This window comes from Myxine glutinosa, chromosome 2, assembly GCF_964187855.1.
Source record: "Myxine glutinosa chromosome 2, kmMyxGlut1.1, whole genome shotgun sequence".
NCBI lineage: Eukaryota > Metazoa > Chordata > Myxini > Myxiniformes > Myxinidae > Myxine > Myxine glutinosa.
This window is the reverse complement of record NC_136262.1, coordinates 120,017,609-120,039,038: the sequence shown is the minus strand read 5'-3', so window position 1 is coordinate 120,039,038 and position 21,430 is coordinate 120,017,609. Positions and strand designations below refer to the sequence as shown.

At 43.1% G+C, this 21,430-nt stretch overlaps 1 protein-coding gene across 3 annotated transcripts in view; it reads left to right on the top strand.

Annotated features, from left to right (window-relative positions):
- Positions 1-16,470: 16,470 nt before the first annotated feature.
- Positions 16,471-21,430, top strand: part of LOC144890651 (uncharacterized) — a 71,422-nt gene continuing 66,462 nt past the window's right edge. For all 3 annotated transcript variants that reach the window (XM_078771564.1, XM_078771562.1, XM_078771561.1), the window contains exon 1: positions 16,471-16,735. The gene's annotated coding sequence lies outside the window, so the exon portion shown is untranslated. The remainder of the gene's footprint in view (positions 16,736-21,430) is intronic.

Here is a 21,430-nt window from a genome sequence, read left to right as displayed (position 1 = left end):
GCAAGTTAAAAGTATATCGGACCCGTGGTTGTCGAGAAACAGCGGTCACAGACAAACGTACAGACAGACAGAGATTACTGGAATTATAGATAGACTCGGGCATGCCCGTACTATATATATATCTAAAATTATATCCCCCCCCTCTATTTACATGAAATGGTTTGGTCCAAAGCGAACGGCTTGCGAGTGGTGACAATCCCCCCCCCCCCTCTATTTACATGAAATGGTTTGGTCCAAAGCGAACGGCTTCCGGAGTTTGGTAAAGAAATCGCCATCGCGTGCACAAACGCGCAGGAAAGCGAATGAATCGCAAATTCGTTTTTATTAGTTTTATTATTAGTTTTAAAACATAGTTTAACGCCAACATAGTTTGCAAACGTGAAATAAATGAATACGCTCTCAAATGTGCCATCCGAGGCAGAGTGTGTCCGCCACGTTCGGCACACGCGATAGTTCGCTGCTCTCTGATTGGTTGAATCGTTTTTTGGACATAGCTCGGTAAGTAATTGTCCGATTAATATGAAACCTTGAAAAGGCACATCCTCGGGTCCCCAGCAATATACCTGGCAAGTTAAAAGTATATCGGACCCGTGGTTGTCGAGAAACAGCGGTCACAGACAAACGTACAGACAGAGATTACTGGAATTATAGATAGACTAGGGCATGCCCGTACTATATCTATATCTAAAATTATATCCCCCCCCCTCTATTTACATGAAATGGTTTGGTCCAAAGCGAACGGCTTGCGAGTGGTGACAATCCCCCCCCTCTATTTACATGCAATGGTTTGGTCCAAAGCGAACGGCTTCCGGAGTTTGGTAAAGAAATCGCCATCGCGTGCACAAACGCGCAGGAAAGCGAATGAATCGCAAATTCGTTTTTATTAGTTGTAAAACATAGTTTAACGCCAACATAGTTTGCAAACGTGAAATAAATGAATACGCTCTCAAATGTGCCATCCGAGGCAGAGTGTGCCCGCCACGTTCGGCACACGCGATCGTTCGCTGCTCTCTGATTGGTTGAATCGTTTTTTGGACATAGCTCGGTAAGTAATTGTCCGATTAATATGAAACCTTGAAAAGGCACATCCTCGGGTCCCCAGCAATATACCTGGCAAGTTTCAAGTATATCGGACCCGTGGTTGTCGAGAAACAGCGGTCACAGACAAACAAACAAACGTACAGACAGACAGACAGAGATTACTGGAATTATAGATAGATGGTGTACTTTGAAGGTCCTGTAAGGACTATGGGATTTCAAACCATGGTGTACTTTGGCCCTGCAACGATTAAGGGATTGCTAACCATGGTGTCCTTTGATGGTCCTGCAAGGACTATGGGATTTCAAACCATGGTGTACTTTGGCCCTGCAACGATTAAGGGATTGCTAACCATGGTGTCCTTTCATGGCCCTGCAAGCATTATGGGATTTCAAACCATGGTGCACTTTGATGGCCCTACAAGAATTATGGGATTTCAAACCATGGTGTACTTTGATGGCCCTGCAAGGATTATGGGATTTCAAACCATGGTGTGCTTTGATGGCCCTGCAAGGATTATGGGATTTCAAACCATGGTGTCCTTTGATGGCCCTGCAAGAATTATGGGATTTCAAACCATGGTGTGCTTTGATGGCCCTGTAAGGATTATGGGATTTCAAACCATGGTGTGCTTTGATGGCCCTGCAAGGATTATGGGATTTCAAACCATGGTGTGCTTTGATGGCCCTGCAAGGATTATGGGATTTCAAACCATGGTGTGCTTTGATGGCCCTGCAAGAATTATGGGATTTCAAACCATGGTGTACTTTGATGGCCCTGTAAGGATTATGGGATTTCAAACCATGGTGTGCTTTGATGGCTCTGCAAGGATTATGGGATTTCAAACCATGGTGTGCTTTGATGGCCCTGCAAGGATTATGGGATTTCAAACCATGGTGTGCTTTGATGGCCCTGCAAGGATTATGGGATTTCAAACCATGGTGTACTTTGATGGCCCTGTAAGGATTATGGGATTTCAAACCATGGTGTCCTTTGATGGCCCTGCAAGGATTATGGGATTTCAAACCATGGTGTGCTTTGATGGCCCTGCAAGGATTATGGGATTTCAAACCATGGTGTGCTTTGATGGCCCTGCAAGAATTATGGGATTTCAAACCATGGTGTACTTTGATGGCCCTGGAAGGATTATGGGATTTCAAATCATGGTGTGCTTTGATGGCCCTGCAAGGATTATGGGATTTCAATCCATGGTGTGCTTTGATGGCCCTGCAAGGATTATGGGATTTCAAACCATGGTGTGCTTTGATGGCCCTGCAAGGATTATGGGATTTCAAACCATGGTGTACTTTGATTGCCCTGTAAGGATTATGGGATTTCAAACCATGGTGTACTCTGATGGCCCTGTAAGGATTATGGGATTTCAAACCATGGTGTACTTTGATGGCCCTGCAAGGATTATGGGATTTCAAACCATGGTGTACTTTGATGGCCCTGTAAGGATTATGGGATTGCAAACTATGGTGTCCTTTGATGGTCCTGCAAGGATTATGGGATTTCAAACCATGGTGTACTTTGATGGTCCTGGAAGAATTGTGGGATTGAAAACCATGGTGTACTTTGATGGTCCTGTAAGGATTATGGGATTGCAAACCATGGTGTGCTTTGATGGTCCTGTAAGGATTATGGGATTGCAAACCATGGTGTACTTTGATGTCCCTGTAAGGATTATGGGATTTCAAACCATGGTGTACTTTGGCCCTGAAAGGATTATGGGATTGAAAACCATGGTGTACTTTGATGGCCCTGTAAGGTTTGTGGGATTGCAACCCATGGTGTACTTTGATGGTCCTGCAAGGATTATGGGATTTCAAACCATGGTGTACTTTGGTGGCCTTGTAAGGATTATGGGATTGCAAACTATGGTGTACTTTGGCCCTGTAAGGATTATGGGATTGCAAACCATGGTGTACTTTGGTGGCCTTTTAATAAATGTGGGATTGAAAACCATGGTGTGCTTTGATGGTCCTGTAAGGATTATGGGATTGCAAACCATGGTGTGCTTTGATGGTCCTGTAAGGATTATGGGATTGCAAACCATGGTGTGCTTTGATGGCCCTGTAAGGATTGTGGGATTGCAAACAATGGTGTACTTTGGCCCTGTAAGGATTATGGGATTGCAAACCATGGTGTACTTTGGCCCTGTAAGGATTATGGGATTGCAAACCATGGTGTACTTTGGCCCTGTAAGGATTATGGGATTGCAAACCATGGTGTACTTTGATGTCCCTGTAAGGATTATGGGATTGCAAACCATGGTGTACTTTGATGTCCCTGTAAGGATTATGGGATTGCAAACCATGGTGTACTTTGGTGGCCCTGTAATAATTGTGGGATTGAAAACCATGGTGTACTTTGATGGTCCTACAAGGACTATGGGATTTCAAACCATGGTGTGCTTTGATGGTCCTGCAAGGATTATGGGATTTCAAACCATGGTGTACTTTGATGGTCCTGCAAGGACTATGGGATTGCAAACCATGGTGTACTTTGATGGTCCTGCAAGGACTATGGGATTTCAAACCATGGTGTGCTTTGATGGCCCTGTAAGGCTTGTGGGATTGCAAACCATGGTGTACTTTGATGGCCCTGCAAGCATTATGGGATTTCAAACAATGGTGCACTTTGATGGCCCTGCAAGGACTATGGGATTTCAAACCATGGTGTGCTTTGATGGCCCTGCAAGGATTATGGGATTTCAAACCATGGTGTACTTTGATGGTCCTGTAAGGATTATGGGATTTCAAACCATGGTGTCCTTTGATGGCCCTGCAAGGATTATGGGATTTCAAACCATGGTGTACTTTGATGGTCCTGTAAGGATTGTGGGATTTCAAACCATGGTGTACTTTGATGTCCCTGTAAGGATTATGGGATTGCAAACCATGGTGTACTTTGGTGGCCCTGTAATAATTGTGGGATTGAAAACCATGGTGTGCTTTGATGGCCCTGCAAGCATTATGGGATTTCAAACAATGGTGCACTTTGATGGCCCTGCAAGGACTATGGGATTTCAAACCATGGTGTACTTTGTTGGTCCTGTAAGGATTGTGGGATTGCAAACCATAGTGTACTTTGATGGTCCTGCAAGGATTGTGGGATTGCAAACCATGGTGTACTTTTATGGTCCTGCAAGGACTATGGGATTTCAAACCATGTTGTACTTTGGCCCTGCAAGGATTATGGGATTTCAAACCATGGTGTCCTTTGATGGCCCTGCAAGGATTATGGGATTTCAAACCATGGTGTACTTTGATAGTCCTGTAAGGATTGTGGGATTTCAAACCATGGTGTGCTTTGATGGTCCTGTACGAATTGTGGGATTGCAAACCATGGTGTACTTTGATGGTCCTGCAAGGACTATGGGATTTCAAACCATGGTGTACTTTGGCCCTGCAAGGATTAAGGGATTGCTAACCATGGTGTCCTTTGATGGCCCTGCAAGCATTATGGGATTTCAAACAATGGTGCACTTTGATGGCCCTGCAAGGACTATGGGATTTCAAACCATGGTGTGCTTTGATGGCCCTGCAAGGATTATGGGATTTCAAACCATGGTGTCCTTTGATGGCCCTGCAAGGATTATGGGATTTCAAACCATGGTGTACTTTGATGGTCCTGTAAGGATTGTGGGATTTCAAACCATGGTGTACTTTGATGGCCCTGTAAGGATTATGGGATTTCAAACAATGGTGCACTTTGATGGCCCTGCAAGGACTATGGGATTTCAAACCATGGTGTACTTTGATGGTCCTGCAAGGATTATGGGATTGCAAACCATGGTGTACTTTGATGGTCCTGCAAGGACTATGGGATTTCAAACCATGGTGTACTTTGATGGTCCTGCAAGGATTATGGGATTGCAAACCATGGTGTGCTTTGATGGTCCTGTAAGGATTGTGGGATTGCAAACCATGGTGTACTTTGATGGTCCTGCAAGGATTATGGGATTGCAAACCATGGTGTACTTTGATGGTCCTGTAAGGATTATGGGATTGCAAACCATGGTGTACTTTGATGGTCCTGCAAGGATTATGGGATTTCAAACCATGGTGTGCTTTGATGGTCCTGCAAGGATTATGGGATTGCAAACCATGGTGTACTTTGATGGTCCTGTAAGGATTGTGGGATTGCAAACCATGGTGTACTTTGATGGTCCTGCAAGGATTATGGGATTATCAAACCATGGTGAACTTTGATCGTCCTGCAAGGATAATGGGATTGCAAACCATGGTGTCCTTTGATGGTCCTGTAAGGATTGTGGGATGGCAAACCATGGTGTACTTTGATGGTCCTGCAAGGATTAAGGGATTGCTAACCATGGTGTACTTTGGCCCTGCAAGGATTAAGGGATTGCTAACCATGGTGTCCTTTGATGGCCCTGCAAGCATTATGGGATTTCAAACCATGGTGCACTTTGATGGCCCTGCAAGGATTATGGGATTTCAAACCATGGTGTACTTTGATGGCCCTGCAAGAATTATGGGATTTCAAACCATGGTGCACTTTGATGGCCCTGCAAGGATTATGGGATTGCAAACCATGGTGCACTTTGATGGCCCTGCAAGAATTATGGGATTTCAAACCATGGTGTACTTTGATGGCCCTGCAAGGATTATGGGATTTCAAACCATGGTGTGCTTTGATGGCCCTGCAAGGATTATGGGATTTCAAACCATGGTGTGCTTTGATGGCCCTGCAAGGATTATGGGATTTCAAACCATGGTGTACTTTGATGGCCCTGTAAGGATTATGGGATTTCAAACCATGGTGTACTCTGATGGCCCTGTAAGGATTATGGGATTTCAAACCATGGTGTACTTTGATGGCCCTGCAAGGATTATGGGATTTCAAACCATGGTGTACTTTGATGGCCCTGTAAGTATTATGGGATTGCAAACTATGGTGTCCTTTGATGGCCCTGTAAGAATTGTGGGATTGAAAACCATGGTGTCATTTGATGTTCCTGCAAGGATTTTGGGATTTCAAACCATGGTGTACTTTGATGGTCCTGGAAGAATTGTGGGATTGCAAACCATGGTGTGCTTTAATGGTCCTGTAAGGATTATGGGATTGCAAACCATGGTGTACTTTGATGTCCCTGTAAGGATTATGGGATTTCAAACCATGGTGTACTTTGGCCCTGAAAGGATTATGGGATTGAAAACCATGGTGTACTTTGATGGCCCTGTAAGGTTTGTGGGATTGCAACCCATGGTGTACTTTGATGGTCCTGCAAGGATTATGGGATTTTAAACCATGGTGTACTTTGGTGGCCTTGTAAGGATTATGGGATTGCAAACTATGGTGTACTTTGGCCCTGTAAGGATTATGGGATTGCAAACCATGGTGTACTTTGGTGGCCTTTTAAGAAATGTGGGATTGAAAACCATGGTGTGCTTTGATGGTCCTGTAAGGATTATGGGATTGCAAACCATGGTGTGCTTTGATGGTCCTGTAAGGATTATGGGATTGCAAACCATGGTGTGCTTTGATGGCCCTGTAAGGATTGTGGGATTGCAAACAATGGTGTACTTTGGCCCTGTAAGGATTATGGGATTGCAAACCATGGTGTGCTTTGATGGCCCTGTAAGGATTATGGGATTGCAAACCATGGTGTACTTTGGCCATGTAAGGATTATGGGATTGCAAACCATGGTGTACTTTGGCCCTGTAAGGATTATGGGATTGCAAACCATGGTGTACTTTGATGTCCCTGTAAGGATTATGGGATTGCAAACCATGGTGTACTTTGATGTCCCTGTAAGGATTATGGGATTGCAAACCATGGTGTACTTTGGTGGCCCTGTAATAATTGTGGGATTGAAAACCATGGTGTACTTTGATGGTCCTGTAAGGATTATGGGATTGAAAACCATGGTGTACTTTGATGGTCCTGTAAGAATTGTGGGATTGAAAACGATGGTGTGCTTTGATGGTCCTGTAAGGATTATGGGATTGCAAACCATGGTGTGCTTTGATGGTCCTGTAAGGATTGTGGGATTGCAAACCATGGTGTACTTTGGTGGCCCTGTAAGAATTATGGGATTGCAAACCATGGTGTACTTTGGTGGCCATGTAAGGATTGTGGGATTGCAAACCATGGTGTACTTTGGTGGTCCTGTAAGAATTGTGGGATTGAAAACCATGGTGTACTTTGATGGTCCTGTAAGGATTATGGGATTTCAAACCATGGTGTGCTTTGATGGCCCTGCAAGGATTATAGGATTTCAAACCATGGTGTACTTTGATGGCCCTGCAAGGATTATGGGATTTCAAACCATGGTGTACTTTGATGGCCCTGTAAGGATTATGGGATTTCAAACCATGGTGTACTCTGATGGCCCTGTAAGGATTATGGGATTTCAAACCATGGTGTACTTTGATGGCCCTGCAAGGATTATGGGATTTCAAACCATGGTGTACTTTGATGGCCCTGTAAGGAATTATGGGATTGCAAACTATGGTGTCCTGTGATGGCCCTGTAAGAATTGTGGGATTGAAAACCATGGTGTCCTTTGATGGTCCTGCAAGGATTATGGGATTTCAAACCATGGTGTACTTTGATGGTCCTGCAAGAATTGTGGGATTGAAAACCATGGTGTACTTTGATGGTCCTGTAAGGATTATGGGATTGCAAACCATGGTGTACTTTGATGGTCCTGTAAGGATTATGGGATTGCAAACTATGGTGTACTTTGATGGTCCTGTAAGGATTATGGGATTGCAAACTATGGTGTCCTTTGATGGCCCTGTAAGAATTGTGGGATTGAAAACCATGGTGTCCTTTGATGGTCCTGCAAGGATTATGGGATTTCAAACCATGGTGTACTTTGATGGTCCTGGAAGAATTGTGGGATTGAAAACCATGGTTGTACTTTGATGGTCCTGTAAGGATTATGGGATTGCAAACCATGGTGTGCTTTGATGGTCCTGTAAGGATTATGGGATTGCAAACCATGGTGTACTTTGATGTCCCTGTAAGGATTATGGGATTTCAAACCATGGTGTACTTTGGCCCTGAAAGGATTATGGGATTGAAAACCATGGTGTACTTTGATGGCCCTGTAAGGTTTGTGGGATTGCAACCCATGGTGTACTTTGGTGGCCTTGTAAGGATTATGGGATTGCAAACTATGGTGTACTTTGGCCCTGTAAGGATTATGGGATTGCAAACTATGGTGTACTTTGGTGGCCTTTTAAGAAATGTGGGATTGAAAACCATGGTGTGCTTTGATGGTCCTGTAAGGATTATGGGATTGCAAACCATGGTGTGCTTTGATGGCCCTGTAAGGATTGTGGGATTGCAAACAATGGTGTACTTTGGCCCTGTAAGGATTATGGGATTGCAAACCATGGTGTACTTTGGTGGCCTTTTAAGAAATGTGGGATTGAAAACCATGGTGTGCTTTGATGGTCCTGTAAGGATTATGGGATTTCAAACCATGGTGTGCTTTGATGGCCCTGCAAGGATGAAGGGATTGCTAACCATGGTGTCCTTTGATGGCCCTGCAAGCATTATGGGATTTCAAACAATGGTGCACTTTGATGGCCCTGCAAGGACTATGGGATTTCAAACCATGGTGTGCTTTGATGGTCCTGTAAGGATTGTGGGATTGCAAACCATGGTGTACTTTGATGGTCCTGCAAGGATTATGGGATTGCAAACCATGGTGTACTTTGATGGTCCTGTAAGGATTATGGGATTGCGAACCATGGTGTACTTTGATGGTCCTGCAAGGATTATGGGATTTCAAACCATGGTGTGCTTTGATGGTCCTGCAAGGATTATGGGATTGCAAACCATGGTGTACTTTGATGGTCCTGTAAGGATTGTGGGATTGCAAACCATGGTGTACTTTGATGGTCCTGCAAGGATTATGGGATTTCAAACCATGGTGTACTTTGATGGTCCTGCAAGGATTATGGGATTGCAAACCATGGTGTCCTTTGATGGCCCTGCAAGGATTGTGGGATTTCAAACCATGGTGCACTTTGATGGTCCTGTAAGGATTGTGGGATGGCAAACCATGGTGTACTTTGATGGTCCTGCAAGGATTATGGGATTGCAAACCATGGTGTACTTTGATGGTCCTGTAAGGATTATGGGATTGCGAACCATGGTGTACTTTGATGGTCCTGCAAGGATTATGGGATTTCAAACCATGGTGTGCTTTGATGGTCCTGCAAGGATTATGGGATTGCAAACCATGGTGTACTTTGATGGTCCTGCAAGGACTATGGGATTTCAAACCATGGTGTACTTTGGCCCTGCAAGGATTAAGGGATTGCTAACCATGGTGTCCTTTGATGGCCCTGCAAGCATTATGGGATTTCAAACCATGGTGCACTTTGATGGCCCTGCAAGAATTATGGGATTTCAAACCATGGTGTGCTTTGATGGTCCTGCACGGATTATGGGATTTCAAACCATGGTGTGCTTTGATGGCCCTGCAAGGATTATGGGATTTCAAACCATGGTGTGCTTTGATGGCCCTGCAAGGATTATGGGATTTCAAACCATGGTGTACTTTGATGGCCCTGTAAGGATTATGGGATTTCAAACCATGGTGTGCTTTGATGGCCCTGCAAGAATTATGGGATTTCAAACCATGGTGTGCTTTGATGGCCCTGCAAGGATTATGGGATTTCAAACCATGGTGTGCTTTGATGGCCCTGCAAGGATTATGGGATTTCAAACCATGGTGTACTTTGATGGCCCTGTAAGGATTATGGGATTTCAAACCATGGTGTACTCTGATGGCCCTGTAAGGATTATGGGATTTCAAACCATGGTGTACTTTGTTGGCCCTGCAAGGATTATGGGATTTCAAACCATGGTGTACTTTGATGGCCCTGTAAGGATTATGGGATTGGAAACTATGGTGTCCTTTGATGGCCCTGTAAGAATTGTGGGATTGAAAACCATGGTGTCCTTTGATGGTCCTGCAAGGATTATGGGATTTCAAACCATGGTGTACTTTGATGGTCCTGGAAGAATTGTGGGATTGAAAACCAGGTGTACTTTGATGGTCCTGTAAGGATTATGGGATTGCAAACCATGGTGTGCTTTGATGGTCCTGTAAGGATTATGGGATTGCAAACCATGGTGTACTTTGATGTCCCTGTAAGGATTATGGGATTTCAAACCATGGTTTACTTTGGCCCTGAAAGGATTATGGGATTGAAATCCATGGTGTACTTTGATGGCCCTGTAAGGTTTGTGGGATTGCAACCCATGGTGTTCTTTGATGGTCCTGCAAGGATTATGGGATTTCAAACCATGGTGTGCTTTGATGGCCCTGTAAGGATTATGGGATTGCAAACCATGGTGTGCTTTGATGGTCCTGTAAGGATTATGGGATTGCAAACCATGGTGTGCTTTGATGGCCCTGTAAGGATTATGGGATTGCAAACCATGGTGTACTTTGCCCCTGTAAGGATTATGGGATTGCAAACCATGGTGTTCTTTGGCCCTGTAAGGATTATGGGATTGCAAACCATGGTGTACTTTGATGTCCCTGTAAGGATTATGGGATTGCAAACCATGGTGTACTTTGATGTCCCTGTAAGGATTATGGGATTGCAAACCATGGTGTACTTTGGTGGCCCTGTAATAATTGTGGGATTGAAAACCATGGTGTACTTTGATGGTCCTGTAAGGATTATGGGATTGAAAACCATGGTGTACTTTGATGGTCGTGTAAGAATTGTGGGATTGAAAACGATGGTGTGCTTTGATGGTCCTGTAAGGATTATGGGATTGCAAACCATGGTGTGCTTTGATGGTCCTGTAAGGATTGTGGGATTGCAAACCATGGTGTACTTTGGTGGCCCTGTAAGAATTATGGGATTGCAAACCATGGTGTACTTTGGTGGCCATGTAAGGATTGTGGGATTGCAAACCATGGTGTACTTTGGTGGTCCTGTAAGAATTGTGGGATTGAAAACCATGGTGTACTTTGATGGTCCTGTAAGGATTATGGGATTTCAAACCATGGTGTGCTTTGATGGCCCTGCAAGGATTATGGGATTTCAAACCATGGTGTACTTTGATGGCCCTGTAAGGATTATGGGATTTCAAACCATGGTGTACTTTGATGGCCCTGCAAGGATTATGGGATTTCAAACCATGGTGTGCTTTGATGGCCCTGCAAGGATTATGGGATTTCAAACCATGGTGTACTTTGATGGCCCTGTAAGGATTATGGGATTTCAAACCATGGTGTACTCTGATGGCCCTGTAAGGATTATGGGATTTCAAACCATGGTGTACTTTGATGGCCCTGTAAGGATTATGGGATTTCAAACCATGGTGTACTCTGATGGCCCTGTAAGGATTATGGGATTTCAAACCATGGTGTACTTTGATGGCCCTGCGAGGATTATGGGATTTCAAACCATGGTGTACTTTGATGGCCCTGTAAGGAATTATGGGATTGCAAACGATGGTGTCCTTTGATGGCCCTGTAAGAATTGTGGGATTGAAAACCATGGTGTCCTTTGATGGTCCTGCAAGGATTATGGGATTTCAAACCATGGTGTACTTTGATGGTCCTGCAAGAATTGTGGGATTGAAATCCATGGTGTACTTTGATGGTTCTGTCAGGATTATGGGATTGCAAACCATTGTGTGCTTTGATGGTCCTGTAAGGATTATGGGATTGCAAACCATGGTGTACTTTGATGGTCCTGTAAGGATTATGGGATTGCAAACCATGGTGTACTTTGATGGCCCTGTAAGGATTATGGGATTGCAAACTATGGTGTCCTTTGATGGCCCTGTAAGAATTGTGGGATTGAAAACCATGGTGTCCTTTGATGGTCCTGCAAGGATTATGGGATTTCAAACCATGGTGTACTTTGATGGTCCTGGAAGAATTGTGGGATTTCAAACCATGGTGTACTTTGATGGCCCTGTAAGGATTATGGGATTTCAAACCATGGTGTGCTTTGATGGCCCTGCAAGAATTATGGGATTTCAAACCATGGTGTGCTTTGATGGCCCTGCAAGGATTATGGGATTTCAAACCATGGTGTGCTTTGATGGCCCTGCAAGGATTATGGGATTTCAAACCATGGTGTACTTTGATGGCCCTGTAAGGATTATGGGATTTCAAACCATGGTGTACTCTGATGGCCCTGTAAGGATTATGGGATTTCAAACCATGGTGTACTTTGTTGGCCCTGCAAGGATTATGGGATTTCAAACCATGGTGTACTTTGATGGCCCTGTAAGGATTATGGGATTGGAAACTATGGTGTCCTTTGATGGCCCTGTAAGAATTGTGGGATTGAAAACCATGGTGTCCTTTGATGGTCCTGCAAGGATTATGGGATTTCAAACCATGGTGTACTTTGATGGTCCTGGAAGAATTGTGGGATTGAAAACCAGGTGTACTTTGATGGTCCTGTAAGGATTATGGGATTGCAAACCATGGTGTGCTTTGATGGTCCTGTAAGGATTATGGGATTGCAAACCATGGTGTACTTTGATGTCCCTGTAAGGATTATGGGATTTCAAACCATGGTTTACTTTGGCCCTGAAAGGATTATGGGATTGAAATCCATGGTGTACTTTGATGGCCCTGTAAGGTTTGTGGGATTGCAACCCATGGTGTTCTTTGATGGTCCTGCAAGGATTATGGGATTTCAAACCATGGTGTGCTTTGATGGCCCTGTAAGGATTATGGGATTGCAAACCATGGTGTGCTTTGATGGTCCTGTAAGGATTATGGGATTGCAAACCATGGTGTGCTTTGATGGCCCTGTAAGGATTATGGGATTGCAAACCATGGTGTACTTTGCCCCTGTAAGGATTATGGGATTGCAAACCATGGTGTTCTTTGGCCCTGTAAGGATTATGGGATTGCAAACCATGGTGTACTTTGATGTCCCTGTAAGGATTATGGGATTGCAAACCATGGTGTACTTTGATGTCCCTGTAAGGATTATGGGATTGCAAACCATGGTGTACTTTGGTGGCCCTGTAATAATTGTGGGATTGAAAACCATGGTGTACTTTGATGGTCCTGTAAGGATTATGGGATTGAAAACCATGGTGTACTTTGATGGTCGTGTAAGAATTGTGGGATTGAAAACGATGGTGTGCTTTGATGGTCCTGTAAGGATTATGGGATTGCAAACCATGGTGTGCTTTGATGGTCCTGTAAGGATTGTGGGATTGCAAACCATGGTGTACTTTGGTGGCCCTGTAAGAATTATGGGATTGCAAACCATGGTGTACTTTGGTGGCCATGTAAGGATTGTGGGATTGCAAACCATGGTGTACTTTGGTGGTCCTGTAAGAATTGTGGGATTGAAAACCATGGTGTACTTTGATGGTCCTGTAAGGATTATGGGATTTCAAACCATGGTGTGCTTTGATGGCCCTGCAAGGATTATGGGATTTCAAACCATGGTGTACTTTGATGGCCCTGTAAGGATTATGGGATTTCAAACCATGGTGTACTTTGATGGCCCTGCAAGGATTATGGGATTTCAAACCATGGTGTGCTTTGATGGCCCTGCAAGGATTATGGGATTTCAAACCATGGTGTACTTTGATGGCCCTGTAAGGATTATGGGATTTCAAACCATGGTGTACTCTGATGGCCCTGTAAGGATTATGGGATTTCAAACCATGGTGTACTTTGATGGCCCTGTAAGGATTATGGGATTTCAAACCATGGTGTACTCTGATGGCCCTGTAAGGATTATGGGATTTCAAACCATGGTGTACTTTGATGGCCCTGCAAGGATTATGGGATTTCAAACCATGGTGTACTTTGATGGCCCTGTAAGGAATTATGGGATTGCAAACGATGGTGTCCTTTGATGGCCCTGTAAGAATTGTGGGATTGAAAACCATGGTGTCCTTTGATGGTCCTGCAAGGATTATGGGATTTCAAACCATGGTGTACTTTGATGGTCCTGCAAGAATTGTGGGATTGAAATCCATGGTGTACTTTGATGGTTCTGTCAGGATTATGGGATTGCAAACCATTGTGTGCTTTGATGGTCCTGTAAGGATTATGGGATTGCAAACCATGGTGTACTTTGATGGTCCTGTAAGGATTATGGGATTGCAAACCATGGTGTACTTTGATGGCCCTGTAAGGATTATGGGATTGCAAACTATGGTGTCCTTTGATGGCCCTGTAAGAATTGTGGGATTGAAAACCATGGTGTCCTTTGATGGTCCTGCAAGGATTATGGGATTTCAAACCATGGTGTACTTTGATGGTCCTGGAAGAATTGTGGGATTGAAAACCATGGTTGTACTTTGATGGTCCTGTGAGGATTATGGGATTGCAAACCATGGTGTGCTTTGATGGTCCTGTAAGGATTATGGGATTGCAAACCATGGTGTACTTTGATGTCCCTGTAAGGATTATGGGATTTCAAACCATGGTGTACTTTGGCCCTGAAAGGATTATGGGATTGAAAACCATGGTGTACTTTGATGGCCCTGTAAGGTTTGTGGGATTGCAACCCATGGTGTACTTTGATGGTCCTGTAAGGATTATGGGATTGCAAACCATGGTGTACTTTGATGTCCCTGTAAGGATTATGGGATTTCAAACCATGGTGTACTTTGGCCCTGAAAGGATTATGGGATTTCAAACCATGGTGTACTTTGGTGGGCTTGTAAGGATTATGGGATTGCAAACTATGGTGTACTTTGGCCCTGTAAGGACTATGGGATTGCAAACCATGGTGTACTTTGGTGGCCTTTTAAGAAATGTGGGATTGCAAACCATGGTGTGCTTTGATGGCCCTGTAAGGATTGTGGGATTGCAAACAATGGTGTACTTTGGCCCTGTAAGGATTATGGGATTGCAAACCATGGTGTGCTTTGATGGCCCTGTAAGGATTATGGGATTGCAAACCATGGTGTACTTTGCCCCTGTAAGGATTATGGGATTGCAAACCATGGTGTTCTTTGGCCCTGTAAGGATTATGGGATTGCAAACCATGGTGTTCTTTGGCCCTGTAAGGATTATGGGATTGCAAACCATGGTGTACTTTGATGTCCCTGTAAGGATTATGGGATTGCAAACCATGGTGTACTTTGGTGGCCCTGTAATAATTGTGGGATTGAAAACCATGGTGTACTTTGATGGTCCTGTAAGGATTATTGGATTGAAAACCATGGTGTACTTTGATGGTCCTGTAAGAATTGTGGGATTGAAAACGATGGTGTGCTTTGATGGTCCTGTAAGGATTATGGGATTGCAAACCATGGTGTGCTTTGATGGTCCTGTAAGGATTGTGGGATTGCAAACCATGGTGTACTTTGGTGGTCCTGTAATAATTGTGGGATTGAAAACCATGGTGTACTTTGATGGTCCTGTAAGGATTATGGGATTGAAAACCATGGTGTACTTTGATGGTCCTGTAAGAATTGTGGGATTGAAAACGATGGTGTGCTTTGATGGTCCTGTAAGGATTATGGGATTGCAAACCATGGTGTACTTTGGTGGCCCTGTAAGGATTGTGGGATTGCAAACCATGGTGTACTTTGGTGGTCCTGTAAGAATTGTGGGATTGAAAACCATGGTGTACTTTGATGGTCCTGTAAGGATTATGGGATTGCAAACCATGGTGTGCTTTGATGGTCCTGTAAGGATTATGGGATTGCAAACCATGGTGTGCTTTGATGGTCCTGTAAGGATTGTGGGATTGCAAACCATGGTGTACTTTGGTGGCCCTGTAAGAATTATGGGATTGCAAACCATGGTGTACTTTGGTGGCCCTGTAAGAATTATGGGATTGCAAACCATGGTGTACTTTGGCCCTGTAAGGATTATGGGATTGCAAACCATGGTGTACTTTGGCCCTGTAAGGATTATGGGATTGCAAACCATGGTGTACTTTGGTGGCCCTGTAAGAATTGTGGGATTGCAAACCATGGTGTACTTTGGTGGCCCTGTAAGGATTGTGGGATTGCAAACCATGGTGTACTTTGGTGGCCCTGTAAGAATTATGGGATTGCAAACCATGGTGTGCTTTGATGTTCCTGTAAGGATTATGGGATTGCAAACCATGGTGTACTTTGGTGGCCCTGTAAGAATTGTGGGATTGCAAACCATGGTGTACTTTGGTGGCCCTGTAAGAATTATGGGATTGCAAACCATGGTGTGCTTTGATGTTCCTGTAAGGATTATGGGATTGCAAACCATGGTGTGCTTTGGCCCTGTAAGGATTGTGGGATTGCAAACCATGGTGTACTTTGATGTCCCTGTAAGTAATGTCGTATTCAGGGATGTGGGATGTTGTGATGACCTCTTCAAGACCGCGATGGTTCTCGATTACCTCCCACCATCATTATTTTCTTTAAAAATCTGGAAATAATAAAACTTTCTCCAATCTGAGCCCTACCTCCTCTACCCCACCCATTCTTACTCCCTGCCCCCCAACCCCAATAAAGCTCACTCTGCAACTTTCCCCCCATTCCCATCTTCCCAGTTTCCTCTGCCGTGTACCTCGTGTTCCCATCTGTGGGTTTTACCCCTCCAGCTTCTCAGGCCATTTCCCCCAAGCTCTGCACCAATCTCACTGCCCCCGGCCTCGCTATTGCTTTGTTGGACGAAATTGTCGACGGGAAGGAGAGAGCACTGGGTGGGGACAAGATCACTTGCTGCTGAAACTTTGGTGGACACAACTCTGAGTTGGGTGAGTCTGCATCTGTACAATATGTGTGTATGCATGCTGTCGTGTGTACACGGTTAAATGTTTGTGTCTGTACCATGTGTGTATGCATGCTGTTGTGTGTACACGGTTAAGTGTATGTGTCTGTACCATGTGTGTATGCATGCTGTTGTGTGTACACGGTTAAGTGTATGTGTCTGTACTATGTGTGCATGCATGCTGTTGTGTGTACACGGTTAAGTGTATGTGTCTGTACCATGTGTGTATGCATGCTGTTGTGTGTACACGGTTAAGTGTATGTGTCTGTACCATGTGTGTATGCATGCTGTTGTGTGTACACGGTTAAGTGTATGTGTCTGTACCATGTGTGTATGCATGCTGTTGTGTGTACACGGTTAAGTGTATGTGTCTGTACTATGTGTGTATGCATGCTGTTGTGTGTACACGGTTAAGTGTATGTGTCTGTACCATGTGTGTATGCATGCTGTTGTGTGTACACGGTTAAGTGTATGTGTCTGTACCATGTGTGTATACATGCTGTTGTGTGTACACGGTTAAGTGTATGTGTCTGTACTATGTGTGTACGCATGCTGTTGTGTGTACATGGTTAAGTGTTTGTGTCTGTACTCTTTGTGTACGCATGCTGTTGTGTGTACACGGCTAAGTGTATGTGTCTGCACTGTGTTTGTACGCATGGTCGTGTGTACATGGTTAAGTGTACGCATGCTGTTGTGTGTACATGGTTAAGTGTATGTGTCTGTACTATGTGTGTACGCATGCTGTTGTGTGTACACGGTTAAGTGTATGTGTCTGTACTGTGTTTGTACGCATGCTGTCGTGTGTACATGGTTTAGTGTACGCATGCTGTTGTGTGTACATGGTAAAGTGTATGTCTGTACTTTGTGTGTACGCATGCTGTTGTGTGTACATGGTTCAGTGCACTCATGCTGTTGTGTGTACATGGTTAAGTGTATGCATGCTGTTGTGTGTACATGGTTAAGTGTATGCATGCTGTTGTGTGAACATGGTTAAGTGTACGCATCCTGTTGTGTGTACATGGTTAAGTGTATGCATGCTGTTGTGTATACATGGTTAAGTGTATGCATGCTGTTGTGTGTACATGGTCAAGTGTATGTGTCTGTATTTTGTGTGCACACATGCGGTTGTGTGTACATGGTTAAGTGTATGTGTCTGTACTTTGTGTGTACGCATGCTGTTGTGTGTACATGGTTAAGTGTATGCATGCTGTTGTGTGTACATGGTTAAGTGTATGTGTCTGTACTTTGTCTGTACACATGCTGTTGTGTGTACATGGTTAAGTGTGTGTGTGTCTGTACTATGTGTGCACACATGCTGGTGTGTGTACATGGTTAAGTGTATGTGTCTGTACTTTGTGTGTACGCATGCTGTTGTGTGTACATGGTTAAGTGTACGCATGCTGTTGTGTGCACATGGTTAAGTGTATGTGTCTGTACTTTGTGTGTATGCATGCTGTTGTGTGTACATGGTTAAGTGTATGTGTCTGTACTTTGTGTGTATGCATGCTGTTGTGTGTACATGGTTAATTGCACGTGTCTGTACTTTGTGTGCACTCATGCTGTTGTGTGTACATCGTTAAGTGCATGTGTCTGTACTTTGTGTGTACATGGTTAAGTGTATGTGTCTGTAATTTGTGTGTATGCATGCTGTTGTGTGTACATGGTTACGTGTAAGTGTCTATACTTTGTGTGAACGAATGCTGTTGTGTTTCCATGGTTAAGTGTATGTGTCTGTACTTTGTGTGTGCGCATGCTGTTGTGTGTACATGGTTAAGTGTACGCATTCTGTTGTGTGTACTTGGTTAAGTGTATGTGTCTGTACTTTGTGTGTACGCATGCTGTTGTGTGTACATGGTTAAGTGTATGTGTCTGTACTTTGTGTGTATGCATGCTGTTGTGTGTACATGGTTAAGTGTATGTGTCTGTACTTTGTGTGTACGCATGCTGTTGTGTGTACATGGTAAAGTGTATGTGTCTGCACTTTGTGTGTACGCATGCTGTTGTGTTTACATGGTTAAGTGTATGTGTCTGTACTTTGTGTGTGTGCATGCTTTTGTGTGTACATGGTTAAGTGTACGCATGCTGTTGTGTGTACTTGGTCAAGTGTATGTGTCTGTACTTTGTGTGTACACATGCTGTTGTGTGTACATGGTCAAGTGTATGCGTCTGTACTTTGTGTGTACGCATGCTGTTGTGTGTGCATGGTTAAGTGTACGCATGCTGTTGTGTGTACATGGTTAAGTGTACGCATGCTGTTGTGTGTACATGGTTAAGTGTACACATGCTGTTGTGTGTACATGGTTAAGTGTACGCATGCTGTTATGTGTACATGGTTAAGTGTATGTGTCTGTACTTTGTGGGTACACATCTGTTGTGTGTACATGGTTAAGTGTACGCATGCTGTTGTGGGTACATGGTTAAGTGTATGTGTCTGTATTATGTTTGTACGCATGCTGTATTTCTCCATCTGTATTGTCTGTCTCCTGCCAATTGTTCATTATCATTTTTGTTTGTCTCAGTTTGTTCTCAAGTTGCTTGTCTGTGTGTTTATTATGTTGTGTGTCTGTGGTTGTCTCCATTAATTCTCATTTGTCCCTTCCATCCCTCTTTTTTGCTTCGTGTTGCAGGGAGGACTTTGTGATTCTGACCGTGTTTGCCTTTTCCACCAATTGGGTGTTAACTTGCCGAGTTTACTAACAACATGGACACTCGTTATGTAGCAAGTGAACATGACACGTGTTCTGGGACAATAACCTGGCAGTGGTACTCGTGGACGAGGCACGAATACCCCAGGTAGACGAGTGAGCAGATAACCATGGAGCATGGACAGACTTAGTGACTTATGTAAGCTTGAAGGATGAAATGTGAGTCTGAACACCAAGACGCACTCAGGAATTTCAAGGAAACAAGGATTTAGCAGGAAAGGGGAGAAAGAAAGAGAGAGGAAGGGGAGAGAGATGAGGAACAGATGTTGTTTGTGAGGAGAGAGGGGAATGGGGGGATGGTGGGGCGCAGTGAGGTTACGTGGCTTACTTCGTGCAGATTAGCAGTATATTCTGTGTACGGTACAATGCATCCACATATGCGTGTGCACAGTCACACACACGCACCACGGAGTCACACATATGCAACACACACACACACACACACACACACAAGCACACATACATGAATATACATATACACACACACACACACACACACACACACATACATGAATATACATATACACACACACACACACACACACACACACACACACACACACACACACACACACACATATCATATTCACCATGGAGAGCGTATTTTAATCAAATCCACATTGATTATATTCACCATGAAGTGTATTTTAATCAAATCCACATTGATTATATTCACCATGGAGAGCGTATTTTAATCAAATCCACATTGATTATATTCACCATGAAGTGTATTTTAATCAAATCCACATTGATTATATTCACCATGAAGTGTATTTTAATCAAATCCACATTGATTATATTCACCATGGAGAGCGTATTTTAATCAAATCCACATTGATTATATTCACCATGGAGAATGTATTTTAATCAAATCCACATTGATTATATTCACCATGGAGAATGTATTTTAATCAAATCCACATTGATTATATTCACCATGGAGAGTGTATTTTAATCAAATCCACATTGATTATATTCACCATGGAGAGCGTATTTTAATCAAATCCACATTGATTATATTCACCATGGAGAGTGTATTTTAATCAAATCCATATTGATTATATTCACCATGGAGAGTGTATTTTAATCAAATCCACATTGATTATATTCACCATGGAGTGTGTGTTTTAATCAAATCCACATTGATTATATTCACCATGGAGAGTGTATTTTAATCAAATCCACATTGATTATATTCACCATGCAGAGTGTGTTTTAATCAAATCCACATTGATTATATTCACCATGGAGAGTGTGTTTTAATCAAATCCACATAGATTATATTCACCATGGACAGTGTATTTTAATCAAATCCACATTGATTATATTCACCATGGAGAGTGTATTTTAATCAAATCCACATTGATTATATTCACCATGGAGAGTGTATTTTAATCAAATCCACATTGATTATATTCACCATGGAGAGTGTGTTTTAATCAAATCCACATTGATTATATTCACCATGGAGAGTGTGTTTTAATCAAATCCACATTGATTATATTCACCATGGAGAGTGTGTTTTAATCAAATCCACATTGATTATATTCACCATGGAGAGTGTGTTTTAATCAAATCCACATTGATTATATTCACCATGGAGAGTGTGTTTTAATCAAATCCACATTGATTATATTCACCATGGAGAGTGTGTTTTAATCAAATCCACATTGATTATATTCACCATGGAGAGTGTATTTTAATCAAATCCACATAGATTATATTCACCAAGGAGAATGTATTTTAATCAAATCCACATTGATTATATTCACCATGGAGAATGTATTTCAATCAAATCCACATTGATTATATTCACCATGGAGAGTGTATTTTAATCAAATCCACATTGATTATATTCACCATGGAGAGTGTATTTTAATCAAATCCACATTGATTATATTCACCATGGAGAGTTTATTTTAATCAAATCCACATTGATTATATTAACCATGGAGAATGTATTTTAATCAAATCCA